Raw genomic sequence first — 22,913 nt, forward strand, 5'->3', positions numbered from 1 at the left:
CAGTGAAAGTGGAGCAAAGGAGACTGAGAAGGAGCAGTTAGATAAGGAAGAGGAACATCAGGAGAGAGTAAATCACACAAACTTAGACAACCTCATCATCCAAGTTGTAGAAAGGTCAAGAAGGATGAGAATTGAATAAACGGTTTTATATATATGTACATTTGACAGTTTGAAGATCATTGGTGACTATGGAGAGAGCAGTTCAATGATGAGGTCAGAAATCAGATTGTAAAGAGCTAACAAAAAGCATTTGAGGAACTGAGACAGCAACCTGCGGATGAAATGTAATTACAGAAGGGAAAAAGAATATAGGATATTACTAGCAGATAGAGCAAATGAGAGTTTTTTTGAGGATGGAGAGACATGGTCATGTTTATAGGCAACAGGAAAACAACCAGTGGCCTGAAGATAAGCAAGACAAGAAGGATGGTAGAAGGGACAGTCTGATGGAAAAGATAAAATTGTGATAGAATCATTTGTGCATGTAGAGGAGTTTCCCCTTTTACCATTTTATTTTAGACAAGATTGAAGGAAAATATAATTGGGGATGGCTTGTAAGTCATGTTAGATGAAGAGAAAGGAAGAAGAGGGAAGGCTTAGTGGATGGCCTCTCAGTGAAATATGAGGCAAGACTCTTAGAAGTAGAGAAGAGGAGTCATGGGAGATTTGAACAAGGATGTTGTAATGAGTAGATAGTGAATAAATTAGGTAGCTATCAAAAGATTGTCTACCACAGAGAGGACCTAGGTGAGGTTGCATAACACAAATTTGTAGTGGATCCAGTTAGCATGGCGCCATGGTTTTCTTCAACTTGGTTGAGCTGCATATTTGTAAAAGTGAAGGCAATAGATAGCTAAAGAAATCCAAGGCTGAAACTTGGTAGAGCAAAATTGATGACAGTAAAAGGGAACTAGAAAGAAGAATAGTGTAGAATTGAACTGCTTTACCAAAGGAGTCATGATGGAGAAGGGGAAAAGAATATAGCTAGTGCATGGGTGATATCTTATAAGTATTGAGATATTGAGGATTTGAAGGTCATGATAAGAATAAACTCCAGTGGTTCTATCTCCTTCAGGATCAAATAATAACTCTTCTGTTTGGTTTGTCAGTAAAAGCTTTTTGTAACCTGGCCTCCTCCTACCTTTCCAGTCTTCTTATACCTTAATCTCTGCCATGGATTTAAGATTACTGGAGTAATACTGACTTCCCTGCTATTCCTTATACAAAGTACTTTTATCTTTGGACTCTGGGCATTTTCCTTGGCTGTTTACCATGTTTGGAATACTGTCTTTTGCCTTCTCTTTCTCTCTCTCTCTCTCTCTCTCTCTCTCTCTCTCTCTCTCTCTCTCTCTCTTCTCTCTCTCTCTCTCCACTCTGTCTCTTCTCAGTATTAAGACAGTGCCTGGTATGTAGTAAGTACTTAATGTTTTATTGACTGGAAAACTCATTTGTACAGAAACAAACTGCTTTAGGAAAATAGAACAAACTAGGAAAGCAATTCCAGCCAGCTACTAAGTCTGTAATCTTGGGCAAGACACTTAATCTCTCTCAGCTACATTTTCTTCATCAGTAAAAAATGATGCTTATCCAAAGTCATTTTTATGAATGTTTCCAGCTGGAAAATTCTTTATTTCTGCTAATTTTAAAAAATTCTTCTTTACAGGAATGCCACAGGGAAGCTATTAAGATATTTGTTCTTGACATGTCTCTGTAATGGAGTCTCTAAGACTCCAACATCAAGTATGCTAATCTGGGTCATCCTAAAATTATATAAATACATCTTAAAGTTTGCTTAAAATGATGATTTCATTCTATTGATTGCTTCATCTAAAACTGAACCCCTTGCCCCCCCAACTTAATAACTTGACATACAGAACCATTCAGTGAAGATTATTAGTCTTTGCTCTCCTGGAGGTAGGCATATCATTTTGGAAGTCTTTGGGGCAGATGACATCAATCTGTCCTCTGAAGGGCAATGATTATTCTTGCAAAAGTCCTCTTTGACTGACATTGAATCAGGATTTTGTGTTGATAGTTTTTGCTCTTTTTCACCTCTTCTGCATTCATCATTTTTATTTCTCTTCTTCTTGTATTTATTTCAGTGAGTCGGGATCCCAACTGGCTAATGTTTTTATTCATGACTCAAGGCTACATTTTACATTTTTTCTTATATAACAGTGACTTTGTGGACAGAGGCAGAAAGCCTATCACCTTTTTCCTATTCTTCTATAATGCCTTTAAACTACCATATTGACTTTATACCATTCCACATCCCACTATGGTTATTGAGAAGAGTATTTATTATTGGGCAAGACTGATAAATTCATATTAGATATGGCTCACTGAATTCAACTGGCTTTTCAAAAACTGCAGCTGTTTTCATTGGAGAAGGAGTGGGCAGTTTCTAGAAGTTATTGATTTTCTAATGGAAATGTGTTACCTATTCTTGTTGCAGAAGACTAGTTGAAAGCAACAACTGAGATATAGAGATGACTTTGTTGTTAGTAATCACAATCCAATCTCCTTTCCCCTTTTATTTTATATAATTCTTTTTATCATTCAAAGGACTCCTTTGGTTTATGATAAAATAGGTCATCCTTCCATAGGTTGCTTCAGAGACTTCCATGATCACATTTACAATTCATTAAGCATTTATTAGGGTTCCTAAAATGCACATGGTATTAGGTATTAGGGTACTGGGGAACAAGGACAACTGAATATCCCCACTCCCATGGAACTTACATTAAGCATGAATTATTTATCTTCAGAGATTTTAACATGGGTGGCATTAGATTTTGGTCATGAACTTTCCTATAAGACAGGCAAGTTAATGCTTATAAAGATAAGCATTCACTGATTAAATCCTATCCTTTGGCATTTGAGAATAGTCACTTCAAAATAAACTGAAGTATTCAGATGATGTAAAAATGAAAAGTCCCTTAACTTTATAGTTATCAGAATACTTTTACTGAGTATAATATATCCAGTCAGCCCTCTGACTGCAGCTCAGTTTTCCACTTCTGAGACCCTTGGCTTTACTAGGTGATTTTTTACCTTATTTTGCTTATGATTAGATCACCTTTACATTTTTAAGCCCATTCTTCTACACATATACCCTAAGTCAACTTTTTCCTCTTTTCTCACTCTAAAGTCACTTTTTTATATTATCTGGCTCCACTAGGATGTCACTTCCTTTTTTTTTTTTTTTTAAATAACTTTTTATTGATAGAACGCACGCCAGGGTAATTTTTTACAGCATTATCCCTTGCATTCACTTCTGTTCCGATTTTTCCCCTCCCTCCCTCCACCCCTTCCCCCAGATGGCAAGCAATCCTTTACATGTTGAATGGGTTGCAGTATATCGTAGATACAATATATGTGTGCAGAACCAAACAGTTTTCTTGTTGCACAGGGAGAATTGAATTCAGAAGGTATAAATAACCCAGGAAGAAAAACAAAAATGCAAGCAGTTTATATTCATTTCCCAGTGTTCTTTCTCTGGGTGTAGCTGCTTCTGTCCATCTTAGATCAATTAAGACTCTCTTTATCGAAGAGATCCACTTCCATCAGAATAGAATGTCACTTCCTTAAGAACAATAAGCATTGACAAGATACTTATATATCCTCAGCACTTAGTAAAAGTACTTGTAACAAAGTAAGCTGTTAATAAATATTTTTTTCCTCATTCACATTAGCCCACTCCGCAGTTTCTGTTTCCTAATATGATTCCTTTGGTGTATTTTCTTAATATCATCTAGATTACATCTGGCTTCTTTTTGAAGATTTTTTTTTTTTTGGTGTGATAGAAGTATACTTGTCCATTATTGTGTATGTGTAACCAGCCTGGCTCAGGAGCCTTCAAGTTCCTTGAGGGTAGGAAGAATCTCTTGTCTTTATCTTTGTATCTTAAGTGCCTAGCATAATATGTAATATGTTGAATAGCTGATTAATAAAGAAGTTCTTGTCAGTTGAATTAAATTGATAAGCTGTGTGAGGGATGTAGAAGACCCTTACCCAAAATGATTACTCAGAGATCACTCAGCAGAAGGCAGAAAAGTTGTTTATTGAAAACCTCCAGAGGATGAGCTGTCCCAACACGAGATAAGAAAGAGAAAGCTCACTGTAGGAGGGCTAAAGAAGTAGTAAAGATACATAGCTTTTATACAAGAAATTACATCACAAGTAAGAGAGCATTGAGAAGGGGAGGGGGAGGCATCTAATTGGTTATTGCTATTTGGAGAGATTGGAATGGAAAATTTCTGTTTCCCTGAAATTTCCTAATTTCTAGGAAACAGAAAATCAGAGCTTCAGGCTTAATCAAGCAGAGAGTGATCCAGCTAATAGACTAAATATTGATAAATGTCAAGTACCAATAAATGTCATCAGCTCAGGTTAAGTGAATATGTTTCTAGCTGGCCAAGGCTCAAGTAGATATTAGCCTGCACATATTATACAGGTCATAGGGGAAACACAGAAATAATAAAATACAGAAAAAGAATTCATACATTCCTGTAAGTTCTTCACCTTATCTCTCTATTCCCCACAGCTGAAAGAAAAGATCTTTTAGTATGGTGGTAATGCCAACATCTTACATTTTTCTAGTGCTTTGCAATTTAGAACGGGCTTTCATATCCATTATTTAATTTAATCCTTATAACAGCCCTATAAGGTCATCGAGATAGAAATTAATTTCTCTGATTTACACAAAGCATCTGGAACCTTTTTACCTATGAACCCCTTGAAAGTTACTCCAAATTCTAGGTATTTTGAAACTCAAAGAAACCACAACAATAAAAACTACCCTATCAATCAATGTATTTGTTTTTCTGGTTGTCCAAATGGCAGAACTATGACAGAGGGGGAAAGTCAATGGTATGATCTTTTCTGTAAACTGGATTCAAGGGTGTTGGTAGCCATGAAAGTATATTGGAAGGCCAGATAGTTGGAAGGGAGCAAGCATCAGGATGGTTAAAAAGATTGCAAGCAAAGTACAGAATTTATAGGAGAAGACAAATAGAAGAAATCCAGCAAGCGTTTATTAAATGCCCTGCTATATAAAGATGTTTCTGTAGTGGAGGGAAGACATAGTTGGTCTCTGACCAATTGATTTCCCTTCCCTTTTACAGCCACTTGATATAGTAGTAATTAATATGTTAATCAATAAACATTAAGTTAAAAATATTGGTGGATAACATGTTAAACTAATTATAAAGGTGCTTTATGTTTCCTTATAAAATGTGAAAAGATTCTTTTTGATTGCATTGGAAAGTTAAAACATTGACTATATCCCCCTGAAAGGCATGGAAGCTCTCTAGAATTGAAAGACTCATACTGGTAGCAGCTTTATAGAGTAACTCCCCCTCCATATCTCTGAGGGGCTAAGTAGGATAGTATGACTGGATGTCACAGAGAATAAATTGTTAGATACTGAGTTAAGGAAAACCTGAGTGCAAATGCTACCTCAGTCATTATTAGCTATGTGAGCCTGGAGAAGGCATTAAAGCTCTTTAAGCCTCAGTTTCCTCATATGTTAAATGAGAATAACAGCACATATTTCAAACTTTTTTGTGAGGCTTGATGAGAGCATTTTTTTTCCTTCAGATTCTTTATTGGATAAAATTTTATTATATTGTGATAAAGATATGTTTATTATTTCTGCTTTTTTTACTTCCCCCTCCAACTTTATGAGATAACATTTATAAAATATTTAGAAATCTTAAATTGTAATATGAATGCTAAGCTTACATAAAAATAGGTTATGCTGATTTCTTCTCTTGCTTTGCTTTTTTGTTCGCCGCATGATATCCTGGGTTCTATTTCCTTTTCCCTCATCTTTGATATTGTTGTATTCAGATCTTTATGTATTGTTTCTCCATAGATAACATAAAACTCTATAAATATCCTTTGACACATTCTCTTTCTATGATATCTCAAAGGAGAAACTGTTTAATTCAAACAATCTGTGATTTTACCACCCTCTGATTAGAAACCTTTCTAGCTAAGTAGGAAATGCCAGAATTTATACAGTAATCTATTGGAGCAATCTAAGGAAAAGATATAGAAGACAGCTACACTTGAATGCAGAAAGAACTGAGTTTAAATATATCCTGACACTTGTCTAGCTAAATGAAACCGGACAAATCATTTGACCTCTACCTCAGTTTCCTCAACTCTAAAATGTAAAATAATTCTAACACCTACCTCCAAGAGTTATGAGAAGGATTCTAAAAGGAAGAACCAGAGAACTCTAGGTATGAGAGGAATAACCTATATAAATACACAGAAATGATTTACAAAATATTGTCTATTAGGAAGTGAGAAAATTACTGTATTATATATTAATATTATAATATTATAACACTATGTTAATATTATTACATTAATAATTATTATATTAATATTATATTAGAACATTATATTAATATCATATTAATAACTCTTATATAATTATTATATTATAATATTAATAATGAATTATTAATTTGTGATCCACTCTTTTCTTTTTATTTCTGTTAAAACTCAACTTCTTTAAGGTCAATCAGTCTCTGAATGGCAGAATCAACTTAGGAGAGTATTCCTAGCCTGCAAGGCACATGCTCCTTAACAGGGAGATCTAATTCCTGTTGGGCGAATAAATAGAATTCAGTCTAGGGAAGCCTTTACTTGGAATAGAGATGCCTTCTTTTTGGTCTCCTCCATTAGAGTTTAAGGCTATTTAACTTATAAAGGAGAAAACCAGCTAGCGAGGTCCAGATGAAGTTGGTTCCTCCTTGCCCAGCCTTGAGCCTACTGAGTCTCATGTTCTCAGCAAGAAGGAGCTAAAGACTTCCCTCCCACTTCCTCCTTAGATATCTACCAATTAGGATTTCAGAAGAGATTTTAAGCATTTCAGAGTCTCCCTTAGAGTCTTTAGTTATTGAAAGAAACAACTGATCATCAATTTATTGATTGCTGACTAGCCTAATCAATGCTATGATTATTAATTACCCAGAAATTCTGTCTCTCATGGTTTTCATTCAACAAAAAGACCAAAGAGTTTACAGAGTGATGGAATATGATATGTGATGAGGCTGGAAGAATGTCAGAATTAGATTATAAATGGCAAGCAGAGAAATTTATATTTGATCTTACACATAATAGAGACCTAACAGAGTTTATGGACCAAAGGAATGACAGGGTCAAGCCTGTACTTTAGTTATATTACTTTGACAGCTTGTGAAAGATATATTAGAAGAGGGACATGAAGCAAGGAGATAAAACAAGCAGCCATTGAAATAGTTTGGGCAAGAAGTGATGAGGTCTTGTAGGGTGCTAGTCATGTAACTAGAGATATAAAGACAAAAATGAAATAGTCTTGCTCTTGAAGAGTTCACATCCTATTAAATGCCTGTAGTTTGCTCACTAATCTGAGGAGAGAAGGCTTGATCATCTCCATGGACCCTGCTGAGGCTTAGCCCTTGTGAGGCCCTGCCAATGGATATAGCTCAAGAGAAAAATAGAACAATATGATACTAAGCTCTATAAGCTTAAGAATTGCAGTTTATCAAAGCATCCAAGGTTGATCAGGCTTTGGAGCATTGTGTCTTCACATGGACTGATCACAAAAGAATGCTTATTTGTTAATGTACAATGGGAATTAAATCTGAAATCAAGCATCTGAACAAAATGCCTTCTTTTGGTGGGTAAGATCTCTCAGGAATTCCATTCCAAAGTCATAAGACTGCATAGTGAGTAGTGAATTGAGCAAAATAATTGACTTTCCTAAAGAAAGTTTTTTTTTTTAATCAAACCAGAGTAGTTTGATAGATTACATTCTCCAGTTTCTAGATATTTATGGCTATCTGCTAACTGGAATCAAAACATCTGTTGACATGGGCAGTATTAGATAAACTGACATATTGTTTATCTTTGATTTTCCTTTTTTGAAACTCTACAGACCCTACTTCTTGACAACATTATCTTAGACATGTAGCTTTAGATATAATTGAATAGATCATAGCTTATTTTTCTTTACTTATACTCGACATGGAAAAGCTCTGATATTTTTTTCAACCCAGAAATGTCTATTCATCACTAATCCATTTATGCTTCTTCAGTGGGTTACTTCCAATTGGTTAATCTTATCTTCTTTATGTTAATTTTTATCACTTTCAGAGTCAGAAGATGATATTTTGTGAGTTTATTTTCAAATTTTGCCCTAATATTATAAGAAGTTTTAGGCAAACCTTCTGAATGGCAACAAATACCTTGTAGGCATGATTTATCCTTTTGAATTTGAACATACACATTCCATTATGTATATTGTTTTCTATTGAGTAATTAAAGATGGCACATTAGGGTGAAGCGAACAGCTAGCCCACTAGGAATTTGATAGGGAAAAATTAGCAACTTATCCCCTCTCATTATTGCTAGCAGTCAGATAAGAACTTTTGTTTCTCAGCTACCACTGACCTGCTTGAAATTATTAAGCTACAGTTGAATGAATCTCTATCCAATTCAGTGCCCTTTTTCTTCTTCCTATTCTCTCTATAATTTCTGTACTTCTTCTTATATTGTTCCAGTGCCTTTTTCTTCATCCTATTCTCTCTCTACTTTCTCTTCTTCCCATATTGTTACATTATCAGAAATTACTAAACAGCAAGCATTTATTAAGCACTCACGACATGTGAGGCACTGTATACAAAGAAAGGCAAAAAACAGTCCCTCTCCTCAAGGATATCCCATTTTAAGGGAGGAGACAGCATGCATAGAACTAAGTCACATACTTTGTATATAGGGCAAATTGGGGACAAACTTTGAGGGAAAATAGGCATTGAATGGGACTTAGAAGTACATGGAGGAAAGCAAAATGTAGGAAGATTTCAGAGGTGAAAAGTCACCATATTGAAAAGGATTTAAAAAGACAAACCAAAGACTTAATATTTGATTCTTTGGATAATACGCAGCCACTGTAGTGTTGTAGTGTGTCATGGTCAGACCTACACTTTATTTATTATTATTTTTTTATAGCTTTCTATTTACAAGATATATGCATGGGCAATTTTTCAGCATTGACAATTGCCAAACCTTTTGTTCCAACTTTTCCCCTCCTTTCCCCCACCCCTTCCCCCAGATGGCAGGTTGACCAATACATGTTAAATATGTTAAAGTATAAGTTAAATACAATATATGTATACATGTTCAAACAGTTATTTTGCTGTACAAAAAGAATCAGACTTTGAAATAGTGTACTATTAGCCTGTGAAGGAAATCAAAAATGCAGGAGGACAAATATAGAGGGATTGGGAATTCTATGTAGTGGTTCATAGTCATCTCCCAGAGTTTTTTTTGCTGGGTGTAGCTGATTCAATTTATTACTGCTCTGTTGGAACTGATTGGTTCATCTCATTGTTGAAGCAGACCTACACTTTAGGAAGATCACTTTAGTTACATAGAGGATAGACTAAATGAGGAGAAATTTAAGGTAAATTGAGCAACTAAGAGACCAACTAAGACCAAATATTGCAAAATCTAAGTGCAAGGTGATGAGTAGTTAGACTAGTCAGGAAACATTTATTAAATGCCAGGTACTATGACAAGTGTAGGAGATACAAAGAAAGGCTAAAGGCGATCCCTTTTTTTTCAAGAAGCCAACATTCTAATGGGGGAGATAACATACAATTATATATACAAATATATATATATATATATACAGCATAAATTAGAAATGAGCAAAAGAGTGAAGATATTACTACTAAAAGGATATAAGAAAAGCTTTTTATAAAAGATGGGATTTTATTGGTACTTGAAGAAAGCTAGGAGTAGGAATAAGGAGAGGGAGTTCTCTAGGAATGAGGAATATCCAGGAAAAATACCTGAAATCTAGAGATGGGGTTTGTTGTGTAAGGAATAGCAAGGAGGCCAATGTGATTGGATTTCAGAGTACATTGCAGGAGGGAAGTTAAGGAATAAGAGGACTCAGAAGATAGAAGGAGGCCAGATTATGAAGGGACTTTGAATGCCAAATGAAAGATTACATATTTCAAGTTGTCAGTGATAGTTAATTGAATGATGAGATTTGTGATGACCACTTGGTCATATCTTCCCTTTGGGAACATTGATTTGAAAGCTGGGTAGAAGATATACTGGACTGGAAAGAGACTTGAACTAGAGAAATTAACAAACAGGCTCTTATAATAGTCCAAATATAAGGTGATAAGAACCTTCTTCAGGATGTTTACCATGTCAGTGGAGAAAAGGGGACATATGCAAGAGATGTTAACTGAGCAGTGAAATTCTGAAATAACTGAGAAAATAAAGACATTCTAAGCATATCAATTTATTAACTAAAGCATACCAGCTGCATGGCAAATTGAGACCAGGTCTTCTCAGCCTAGCATTGGACCCTGAACACAATGGGAGACAGATTTTAATGCATTAAAAGAGTACAATTAACAATATATAAACCAGGTTACAAGACTAGGTATAAGATTTCCAATTGGAGGACAGTTTAGGGACTTTCGAAGTTGAGAGGAGGAATGAGTGAGCAAGTAGATTTTCTTGGATGTGAAATAAGATGTCACTCCATGCCCATGATTAGCAAGCATATGGAATTTACAGGATAATAAAAATTTAGGTCTTGAAATGGGAGTGATATCAAAATGTAGTCCACTTTACAAGATGGAGTCAGTTTGGTTCACACAATTCTCACAGTTATCTTCTTACAAAGGTAAAACTGAGACACCTTGACAACAGATCAGACATAGGAAAAGCAAGGGTGAGAGAATGTAGTCAAATGTTGAGAGTCTGGTGACTTAGAGAATGATGATGTCCTGGACAGTAATGGTTTTGTTATTGATATGATCCATTATGGTAATAGTTTTCCAGATACTGAACCAGCCCTGTATTCCTAGTACAAATTCCAATTGGTCATGATATATTATCCTGCTGAAAAGTTGCTGCAATTTCTTTGCTAATATTTTATTTAAAAGTTTTGTATTAACATTCTTTAGGGAGATTAGTCTATAGTTTTCTTTCTCTGTTTTGGCTCTTCCTGGTTTAGGTATTAGTGCCATATTTGTGTGATAAAAGAAATTTGGCAGGACTCCTTCTTTATCTGTTTTTTTCTAATTAGGTTACATAGAATTGGGATTAATTGTTCTTTGAATGTTTGGTAGAATTCACTTATGAATCCATCTGACATTGAAGATTTTTTCCTTAGGGAGTTCATTGGTGACTTGTTCAATTTCTTTTTCTAAAATGGTACTAAGTAATTTATTTCCTCTTTTGTTAACCTAGGCAGTTTATATTTTTGTAATATTTTTCCATTTCAGTTACGTTGTCAGATTTGCTGCCATGTAGTTGGGTAAAAGCTCCTAATTATTGCTTTAATTTCTTTTTCATTGATTCATCCTTTTCATTTTTGATGCTGGTGATTTCTCCCTCCCCCCCCCCCCTTTTTTTTTCCTAATCAAATAAACTAAAAGGTTATTTATCTTGTTGGTCTTTTCATAAAACCAACTCTTAGTTTTTTATTAATTTAACAGTATTTTTTCAGTTTCACTTTTATTAAGCTTTCCTTTGAGTTTCAGAATTTCCAATTTGGTATTTAATTGGTTTTTAATTTGTTTTTTCTAGTTTTTTTAGTTGCATGCCCAACTCATTGATTTCCTCTTTCTCTATTTTATTCATATAACTATTTAGAGATATAATATTTCCCCTTTGGCTTTGGCTGTATCCTATAGATTTTTGTATATTGTCTCATTATTGTCATTTTCTTGGTTGAGATTATGGATCATTTCTGTGATTTTTTGTTTGACTTACTCATTTCCGCATTTAATTGAGGGGTTTTTATGCCCTTAACATGTGATCAATTTTTGTGTAGATGCCACGGTCTACTGAGAAAAAGGTGTATTTCATTCTGTCTCTATTCAGTTTTTCTCCAGAGTATATGATATCTAAGATTTCTATTCATATTAACCTCCTTAATTCCTTTCTTGTTTATTTTGTGGTTGGATCTGTCTGATTCTGAGAGGAGAAGATTGAAGTCTCTTACTAAGATAGTTTTGTTGTCTATTTCTTCCTGTAACTGGTTTAAAACCTTCCCTAGGAATTTGCTAGCTCTATCACTTAGTGACTATCATTACTATTTCATTGTTTACAATACCTTATATCATGATGTACTTTTCTTCCTTATCTCTTTTAATTAGATCTATTTCTACTTTTGCTTTATCTGAGATCAGAATTGTTATCTGTGGTTTTTTTACTTCAGTTGAAGCATAATAAATTCTGTTCCAGCCTTTTATCTTTACTCTATATGTACCTCCCTGTGTCAATGAATTTCTTGTAAACAATATATCATAGGATTCTTTTTTTTTTAAAAACCACTCTGCTATTCACTTATGTTATATGGGAGATTTCATCCCATTCACATTCACAGTTATAATTGCCAGCTATGTATTTCCCTCCATCCTATTTTGTCCTTTGTATATACTTTTGTTCTGTTTTCCCACCCTATCCTTAGTAGCAGTTTCCTTTTTTTTTTTTTTTTTTTTTTTGACCTACCCCACCCACTACCTCATCTTTTATCACCACTCCCCCTTCTCTTACTAGTGGTCTTCTATGAAAGATGATGTTCAGTCTCACTGGGTAGTTAATTCTTGGTTGTAACCCTAGTTCCTTTGCCTTCTGGAATATCAATCTTTTATTGTAGAAGCTGCCAGATTCTGAATAATCCTGACTGTTGTTCCTTGATATTTGAATTGTTTTTGTCTGGCAGCTTGCAATATTTTCCCTTGAGATTGTAGTTCTAGAGTTTTCCAACAATGTTCCTTTGAGTTTTTTGAAGGTGAATGATATTTTTTTTTTCAATGACTATTTCCCCCTCTGTTTCTAGAATGTCAAGGCAGTTTTCTTTGATGATCTCTTGAAGAATGCTGTCAAGTCTCATTTCTTGGTCATGACCTTCAGGTAGAAAAATAATTTTTAAATTGTTTCTTCTGGATCTATTTTCCAGATTGGTTGTTTTTCCAATGAGGTATTTTACATTTTCTTCCATTTTTTCATTCTTTTTAGTTTGACTAATTCTTGATGTCTTATAAAGTCATTACTTTACATTTTCCCTGTTCTAGTTTTTAATGTGTGATTTTCTTCAGTTAGCTTTTGTATCTCTTTTTCAATTTAATTAATTCTACTTTTGAAGATGCTGTTTTCTTCAGTGTATTTTTTTTTTTTTTTTTGCATTTGGCCAATTGTATTTTTTAAGGAATTGTCTTCCTAAGCTGTTGACTCTCTCTTGCATACCTCTCATTCCTTTTCTCATTTTTTTTCTTTTATCTCTCTTATTTGCCTTATAAAGTTTTTTTATGAGCACTTCCAAGAAGCCTCTTTGTGTTTGAGACCAATTCTTATCACTCTTTGAGATTTCCTCTGTAGGTGTTTTGTCCTTGTCCAAGTTGATATTTTGATCTTCCCTGTCACCACACTAGCTTTCTGTAGTTAAGATTCTTTTCTATTTCTTGCTTATTTTCTTTCCTTTTCTTTGATATTTCCTCTTTTTTTTACTTTTAATGTTGAACTGTGCTCCTGGGTAAAGGGATTGTGGAGCTCTGAGCCTTGGCTTTGAGCACAGGGGCCCCTTGTGTTTATAGGGGGTATCTTTGCCTGCTCTTTGTAGGAAACAGTTTGATTTCCCAGAATTTGCCTTCTGAGCTGGGACTGGGGACACAGTTTGCTTTACTAATGTGACAGGATCGAGAGTCTCAGTTGCTGATCTGCTGTGTTTAAGACCCTCTCATTGGCTTTCCCAGATCCTGAGCTGAACTGAACATTCCTTTCAGCCCAGTAATATTGACCTTTCCTTTGAAGTTTTTTCCATCTATCTTGAGCTGGAGAGTGGTTTTATACTGTCAGACACTGTTCAGAAGCTTGGTTTCATATGGTTTTTGAGGGAAACGAGAGAGTCTGAGTAGCTTTCTGGCTTCACTTCACCATCTTCATCTCCAGAGATCCTATTTATTTTCTTAATTGCTAATGTTCTCTGAACATTAGCATCTGTTTTTCCCAAATAAAAAAGGCAGTTATTTTTTCAAGTGCAGAAATGACAATATGCATTGAGTGAACAGAATGGATAACAAAATGCATGATCTTAAAACATTACATTTGTTTATTGAATAAAAAATCTAAAATAAATAAAACAATAATAATTTGGATTTTTGTGGATTTAGAAGCTGATTTTGTAAGTATAGAAATGTCCTCCTACTTTCATACTCTAAAGCTTTGAGAGGATAATAGAGATGTTATTGGGGCTTGCTCATTGTAATATTGCCAATCTGCATCAGTGGCAGGCCTTCCTTGCACTTAGGTCTTCCTTGTTCCAAGACTATTCTATATCTACTCTACTATTCAGTTTCTCATTTAAATACCTCTTTATAGTTCTTGAAGAAATGAACTTCACTGGATTTTTTGCTTACAGTCTATTAGAGTCATTTTTTGTTGTTATTACTTACAATTATAGGGAGATCAGTTGCTTAACAGATTTTCTCCTATCAGTCAAAAAATTCTGATTACAAACAATTGTATCTACTATTCATATTATAAAGTGAAAAAGTAAAATCAAGTACATTTTGGCTTGATCACAAATTGATATTAAATATAAGAAAAACTATTCTACACATAGAGAGAGGTGTTGTTACATTTTATTCCATTTTCATGAAAGCATATTTTTGCTACTGTGAGACACTGGTGATGATGAAAGTATATTGGTAAGGGTTAGGTCAGTTTTTTTTTTTTAATTGGAAAGAGGATTAGAACATGTTTTCAAATTATGTTTTTAAAATAGGAGCCATTTGTCTTAATTATTAAACAGACAGTTCTTTGAGTCTTTTAGATTTCAGATAATTTAAATGCATATTCTTGTTCATGGAATGAAGTTCCTTGGTCCACTATTAAGACCATTTTACAGAAGAGGAAATGGAGAATCAGATATTATTGCTGACTTTAACCAGATAGAACAGCTGATATATTGCAAGTCATGCAAGATGGGAACAAAACCAGGTTTCTGACACCAATCAAATTCATTGTTCTAGTGACTATATTATGCTAATGTTTTTCTGTCCTTTGAACAATTTTCTAAACACAGAAACTAAGCTTTATTAATTTTATAAGATGCATAGATGATTTTATGCTCTTTAGGATTGCCCTTCTCCTTTGATACTTGCATATGTTTCAAGCTCACTTTTTGGAAGTCTCTATAAAATATATGTGTGTGTGTGTGTGTGTGTGTGTGTATATACACATACTATTTAATTTATTTTGAGCTACACCCTTTTCTTTCTCTATTTCTCTCCCTCTCAGAAAAAAGCCTTATCCTGTAACCTTTTAAATTGTCTACTGTAAATAGTTAGAATTCAGATCATAATCACTGCAATGCTCTGAGTTTCTGAGAGACTTTTCTCCCTAAGACTTCACAACTTTTTTAATGATTTTTTTTGCAAGTTGTATAGTTTAGGATTTGAAGAAATAAATGTCACTGTTTAGCTATAAATTGATTTTTAGTAGTATTTGCACAGCAATAGCCAGTTGAAGATAATTAAATTAAAATATTGCATCATACTCTTAACCCTTTTCTTTTATAATGCTATGTTGTTAAACATATTACATCTTCAAGAGTTCAGCATCCTGGGTCTAGCAAAATACTTCCAGAAGTCTTCTGCTTTATATAAATTCCTTTGCTACTTTCAAATGAACTTTGTCAAATATTGATATTCCTGGGAGTTAGCCTCTAATGTTGAGAAAATCAATTTTAGAAATATGACCAGTATAGACTATTTCTTTAAACCTTGAAGGGACCAGAAAGGTCATCTTGTCCACCCACTATATTTTACAGATGAAAAATTTTAGGACCCAGAGTGGTTTAGCGATTTACTGAAGGTTACACTGATGCTTAAATGGAAACTAGATCTTCTGTTTTCCATGATTACTTTGTTAGGACTTCTTGTTTTTCTTTTTTTAATTTTTTTTAATTGAGGGGGGATAATAGTGCCTGATGCTACAGAAGAGCAAGGGCATTGAGATTATTAAAAAGCCCCCAAAAAACAGAATTTCTGAGCAATTAATCAATTTATTAATTAGGCTACAACAAATTGATGGTCAAAGATTTCTCTTGGTACCCAGAGACATAACCAAAGTCAAAACCATGGAGATCACTGAATGGTTAAATATCTTTGGAAAAGGAGGCCCTTTACTCGTGAAAATTTATCTTGATTGGTGAACATTTAGTCAAAGAGTGGACATATTAATGAGGAGGTGAGCTAAAAGAACTCCTCCTGGTGAGAATATAATTTAATTATTCAATTCAGCTACCTCCAGCAATATTGGACAAAGGAATCCATCTCTAGCAAGACCGCTATTGTTGGTTTTTTTCTTCAATAAAATGGGTTACCCTAGACCATAATAAGGGAGTATGATAACATGGCCTCATTTTTATGACAATAATTTACCTAGATTGGATTGTGTTTATACTCTAAACAAAAATATGATCTTTAGTTGGGTGGAGTCCTGTCCAACATTGCTTAACATGTACACTGAAGATTTTGGCAATCTGATCTATGAACAATGTTTTCTAGAAACTGACTGACTGATCTACAGGGACTAGTCCCTAAATGAGGAAAGAGAAAGGAAAACCTCAATCCTAATTTAATAATTGGTTATTAATATAATTTAAAACAATCACTTTTCTCAAAATGTTTAGTAATTAATTTGCATGGTTTTTAAAGGTTGAGGCAAGAAAGAATGATTTATAGTGACAGTCACATGTCAGACTTTATATAATGATGAAGAAAAGAATTCAAGAGTTCACTTCATCCACTGATTAAATGGCATTGGAGCACAGTAGAAAGAACACTAGCTCTGGGGAGAATCAGAATAAATGAAGAAGAAGAAAGAAAAAGAGAAGAAAGAAAAGAAAGAGAAAGAAAAAAAAGAAGAGAGAAAAGAAAGAAAAAGAAGAAGGGAAGAAAAAGGAGGAGAAAGGGGAGAAAGGAGGAGGAAGAAGAGAAGACAACAACAACAACTTAAAGAAGAATAAAAAAGAACTTTATTCAAATTAATAATTGTCATCTATGTGACCTTGGGCAAATAGCCTTTCTTTATTTAACTTCAGTATCTTCATCTATAAAATGAGGGAGTTGAACTAGATGATCCTTAATGTCACAGAATCTGAGAATTAGAAAGGTACCTCAGTAGCCATCTAGTCCAGTCAATATACAAAAGGGACATGAGTCATCATCCAGCCTCTGTTTTAAGATCTCCAAAGAAAAGACACTCCTTCTTCAGATAGTCCACTCCATTTTTGGACAGTCCCATTTTTAGGAAGAATTACTGCAATCAAAAACCTACATTTGCTTCTTTGTCACTTTTACCTGTTATTCCTGGTTTGGTCAATGATCTTTAAAAAAATGTCTCATTTTGCATTTTGAGTATTTTTGTATATTCATAGTATTTATTTTGTTGAGGACTAATCTCACCTTTAAACTATACTACTAATTCCTTCTAATTTTCTTTCCCCATTCTCTTTTATTTTATTATTGATTAAATCTATTACTGTACCAAATTATGTGTGTATATTCTTTCTTATTTTGACCAATTCAGATGAGAGGTTGAAATGTCAGCTGCATCCCTCCAAATCTCTCTCCTTGTTTGTTTAGATGTTCCCTTACCTTCTTCTTACAATTCTTGTATTTCTCTTATGCTCTCTTTCCATATATGTTTTTTAATTTTCATTTTTTAATAAATAGTTTTTATATTAGGATGTAGATTTCTTTTTTTGCCTGTTTTATTATAGTTTTTTATTTACAAGATATATGCATGAGTAATTTTTCAGCATTGACAATTGCAAAACTTTTTGTTCCAACTTTTCCTCTCCTTCCCCCCATCCCTTCCCCCAGATGGCAGGTTGACCAATACATGTTAAATATGTTAAAGTATAAGTTAAATACAATATATGTATATATGACCAAACATTTATTTTGCTGTACAAAAAGAATTATTTCCATATATTTCTTAAAATCATCAAAATATAACAGAACCACTTTCAGATCTTGTTTAATTGGACTTCTTTTATGAACCCTGTTGATAATCAAAGGAGATACTTGTATCATCTCCATATTTGAATATAAACAGTTTATCTTTTTTGAGTATTTTATCATTGTTCATTCATGTTTACCTTTGCATATTTCTTTTCATTCCTGTTTTTGTATGTCAAAGTTTCTTTGTAGCTTTGGTCTTTTTTTTTTTTTTTTTTTTAACCAGGACTACTTAGAAGTTATAATTTCATTAAATGTCCATTTCCCTCTGTAACATTATACTCAGGTCTTATAAGTTATTCTTGTTTTAAACCCATATCCTTTGCCTCTTGAATATCATATTCCAAGTTGTCAATTCCTTTGTAGGATCGCTGCTAACTCACATGTGATCCTGACTTCTCAGTACTTGAATTCTTTCTTTCTGGCTAATTGTAGTATTTTCTTCTTAGACCTGAATGTTCTAGAATTTGGTTATGGGATTTCATTCATTAGGTGATTGGTGGTCACCTGTTTTGTGGTTCTAAAAGATCTAGGAACTTTTCTTTTAAGTTTTTTTGAAATAGGCTGTTTGGGCTGAAATTCAGATAGTTCGATGATACTTAAATTTTCTTCTCAATCTGCTTTCCAGGTCAGTCCTTTTTCCTATGAAAGACTTTATATTTTCTTCTAGTTCCCTCTCAGCATTTTTACTTTCTTTTTCTATTTCTTGTAGTTATCTGGAGTTCTTAGCTTCTATTTACTCCATTACAATTTTCAGAGAATTTGTTGCTTGGGCAAGTTTTTATAAATCTTTTGACAAGTTGTTAATTCCCTTTCTAATTTATTTCTTTTATAATTCTCATTTCTTTTCTGAATTTTTTCCTTGAAGACCCTCATTCCACTTATCAAAACATTTTAGACTCCTTAAAATCTCTTGCTTTATCTCTTTTAAGAATTCTAGTTGTTTCTGCCCAACTTTTGTCTTTCTTTGAGGTAATGCTTATTGATGTTTTGTAGTAATACTCTTGTGTGTCTATGTCTTAATATCCTTGCCACCATATTAGCGCATTATGGTGAAGTTCTTTTTTATTATTTGTTTGTTTGTTTACCCATTCTTGCTATTCCTTTTTGACTTTGCACTTGATGTTAGGTCTGAGCTGTACTTCACTTCTGGAGGAAAGGTCCAGATTGGTACTATTGCTTCTTTATTGAGATATTGAGTGTTGAGTACTGTTATACTAAGATATTGGGGGCAGTCTGGAGACCTCCAGGCTTTCAATGCTCCCCAAATGGTCTTATTCATGTCAAAGTCTGATTGCTTCCCCTAATCCTATCTGAGCAGTGGGAATTCCTGACTTGCTTTTGGGTCTGAGCAAATCATATTGGATATTTGTAATCACTGCCTCTTTTTCTAAATGTTGATTCACCATCTAATGAGATATTTTATAATCTTTCCTCAAATCAAAGTCAAATCCATTGATTTTTAGTTTGAAAATTGTTTTTTTTTTCTTTCTTCTTTTGAAAATTGGGGGAGTAAGAGAATGGTGTTACTTTCTGTAGTAATATAGAAGGCAAAAGCAAAAGTTTAGGGAGAAACACAATGAGCTTTGTTTGGTATATATTGAGCTTAAGATATCTACTAGACATCCAGTTTGAGATGACTGAAAGACAGTTGAAAGCATGAGATTAGATATCAGCAGAAAGACTGGGACAAGATAGGTAAATTTGAAAATCACAGAAACATAAAGATTTAATCCATGGAATCTAATGAGATCATCCAGTAAAGAAGTATAGAGAGAAGAGAAAAGGGCACATGACAGAAGCCTATGGGATATATTTGATTAGAAAGCATAGTGTGGAAGAAGATTCAGCAAAAAAACAAAGAGAGGGAGTTGTTAGATAAGATTGTAGGGGGGTAGATTAGATAGTAGGGTAATAGGAGAGAGTGGTGTCTTGAAAACTTAGAGAAAAGCGTGTCAAAGAAGAGAGAATGATCAACAAAGTTAAAGGTTATAGAAATGTCAAGAAAAAATCATTGAATGTGGCAACTAAGAGATCATTAAGAACTTTACAGATAGTAGTTTCAATAGAATGATAAGGTCAGAAGCCAGATTGTGAAGGGTTGAAGCATTTTATTCCTTAGGATTCTACCCTATCGTTCCTTTAATCCTTTTAAATGTGCTTTCCTAGAAAGTAAGGTTTATTTAGACATTTTCCAGATAACATCTCCTGCAAACTCTGGTATGGGGTATTTACTTCCTTCTAAAGTCCCTATCATTTCTTCTCCAGCAACCAGATCTAGAATCAGAATAAAATTTTCTCTTGTGAGTTCCTCCACCTTTTGAACAATGAAATTATCACTAAGACAAGTGAAGAAATGATGAGCTGTTGTGCTTTTGGCAGTGAGAGCTCCAGCAGATGTTTGGATAATTGAAGTCCTCCATTATTATTCTCTTATGCCTCTGTCCCAGACTTATAAACTGGTTTAGAGACTTCTCATCTATTTTCTATTTCTATCCAAATATATTATAATATACTATAGTGATGAAATCATTGTTTCTTCTTCCTTCAATCTTTATCCAAATAATCTGTTATTCTCTGATTCTAAGATTTTTTCATACCTTCCTCATAAACAATACAAATTTTCTCCCACCTCTTTTTCTCTCTTTGTTTGTCCATTCTTCCTTCCTTCCTTCCTTCCTTCCTTCCTTCCTTCCTTCCTTCCTTCTTCCTTCCTTCCTTCCTTCCTTCCTTCTTTCCTTCCTTCCTTCCTTCCCAACTCTACTGTCAATACTTTGGACATTTGTGAATAGATTTTTGATACCATGTCTACTATGGGCTCCTTTTAAATATATTGTTTTCTATATATTTCTGGGCATTCCAGCTATTATACTTCTTCCTTCTTCTGGCTATTCTCTAACATATATAACAGAAGAGATACATTAGTAGTCTCCTGGAATTTGAATTTTAAACCCTTTGGTTTACATTTGGAAAACATTTGACAAATAGTATAAATAAGGAGATAGTCAAAGAAAACCTACTTGCTCTTGATGAATTCAAATCATTCCACCCAATTGTACTTCATCCCTGAGAGAAATATTAGATCTTGTTATGTCAAGTCAAGTAAATAAGCATTTATTAATTGCCTACTATGTTCCAGGCTCTAAGTTAGAGTTTATTTATACTTCATCTTCGACTAGTACTTTGTCAAGCTTCTATGATAAGCTATGATCCATCATCCAAATTCCATTCTCAGATACCATTTTAGCCAACTTTTCACTTCCCAAATTAATTTTATTCTTTGAAATTAATTTTTGTTTAATGAGAGACATTGAGAATGGTCTTTGGTTTCTTGACTAACTTCATAACCATTGGCAATATAATTGATTGAAATGAAATCTTGATAAAACCTAGGAAATATTTGTAGGCTTTTTTTATTAGTGTACTTTGCACACATACATAAATCACTAGAAATGAATAGCTAAAATCCCTTTTGCAAAGTTTTCCACTGTGTATTGGATACACGATCTAGGAAAATAAGAAACATCTCACTTGTTAGGGAGTAGACAAATAGCTTAAACAAGGAATCACCAACTACAAAACTCTTCTTTTTTCCCTCTGCCCATTACTGGATATCTTCTGTACCTCGACTGTATTTTCTGAGAAAAAGCAGCTTCTTTCTTAAGAGCATCCAATTCTATTCTCCAGAAGCAACCCTACATTTATTTTTAGTCTCTAATTGTGAAGCATTCTCCCTTTGTCAGCCTCAAAATTCTTTTCCCTTAAATCTTCTTCCAGAACACTTTATTCTTCCAAATAGCTTAGAATGTGTAAAGTTGCCTTATTAGGTTCAACTTGGAACAAAAAATAAAAGTCCCTTGCTATGCTATAAAAACAAACACTGAACATTCAATGCGAGTTACTGCACATATATATTTATATATCTCTGTCAAATGGTGATCTTCTCTAGTGTGGGTGAGGCAGGAGAGTGAGAGACAATGAGAACTTAAAATGTAACCTACAAATAAAGAAAAGCAGATCTAAATTTTTAAAAAAGCAAGAAAATGACAAGCCACTCCAATTTCTTTGCTAAGAAAACCCCAAATGGGTTCACAAATGGTTTCAATCACAGCTGAAAATGACTGAAGAACAAAAAGTTATCATTTATATGATATATGTATATATATACATACATATATATGTAAGTTTTAATATCGTAGTAACTCCATTGTTCTATTTTGTCACTTGTATTTTTAAATTTTTGTTCTTTCAGTGAACCAAAGAAAGAAATGTACACAGTTTAGGATTGATATCTATTAGAAAATATGATGAGCAAATCATGTTGGTCACTGGATTAATTTCATTGGCTGGCACTTAAGTTTGGTGATGATGAAAGGTGTTTAAGAATCTGCACTTTGCATGGTAATTAAACAGAGAGAAGAAGAGGATATAAAGATTTAAACTTCTGAGAATTTAAAAATATCTTACAAAATCATAGAATTCCCTGAAATAGAATCTCTGAGATAATCTAGTCCAATCTTTGCCAGAAAAATGAATCATAGCTCTTCTGCTAGTCATATATCATATATAACTGATAAAATGAGAAGAATGTTTATGAAGACAATGTGATGATGTTTCATTTAATCTAAATATTTAGAAAATCATTTTCATTGAAAGGAGTTAAATTAGCTTTTGGTCTATGGACCAGTGTGTTCACACATGCACACATACACAATTGATTAATTAATTTTCAATAACTAGTTTTGGGAAAAATCATATGGAAACTATTAAGCAAGTCAACCACAACAATAAATGATGATTCCTTGAGTAGGAAGGATTCTACAAATAGGATCTTTTATATATTATACGATA

General features: G+C 33.6%; 1 protein-coding gene across 2 annotated transcripts in view; it reads left to right on the plus strand.

The window, feature by feature from the left end:
- The window catches only part of DGKI (diacylglycerol kinase iota), a 565,471-nt gene that overhangs the window by 405,576 nt on the left and 136,982 nt on the right, over nt 1-22,913 (plus strand). The window lies entirely within an intron of this gene.

Source organism: Antechinus flavipes, chromosome 5 (genome assembly GCF_016432865.1).
Source record: "Antechinus flavipes isolate AdamAnt ecotype Samford, QLD, Australia chromosome 5, AdamAnt_v2, whole genome shotgun sequence".
Taxonomy (NCBI): domain Eukaryota; kingdom Metazoa; phylum Chordata; class Mammalia; order Dasyuromorphia; family Dasyuridae; genus Antechinus; species Antechinus flavipes.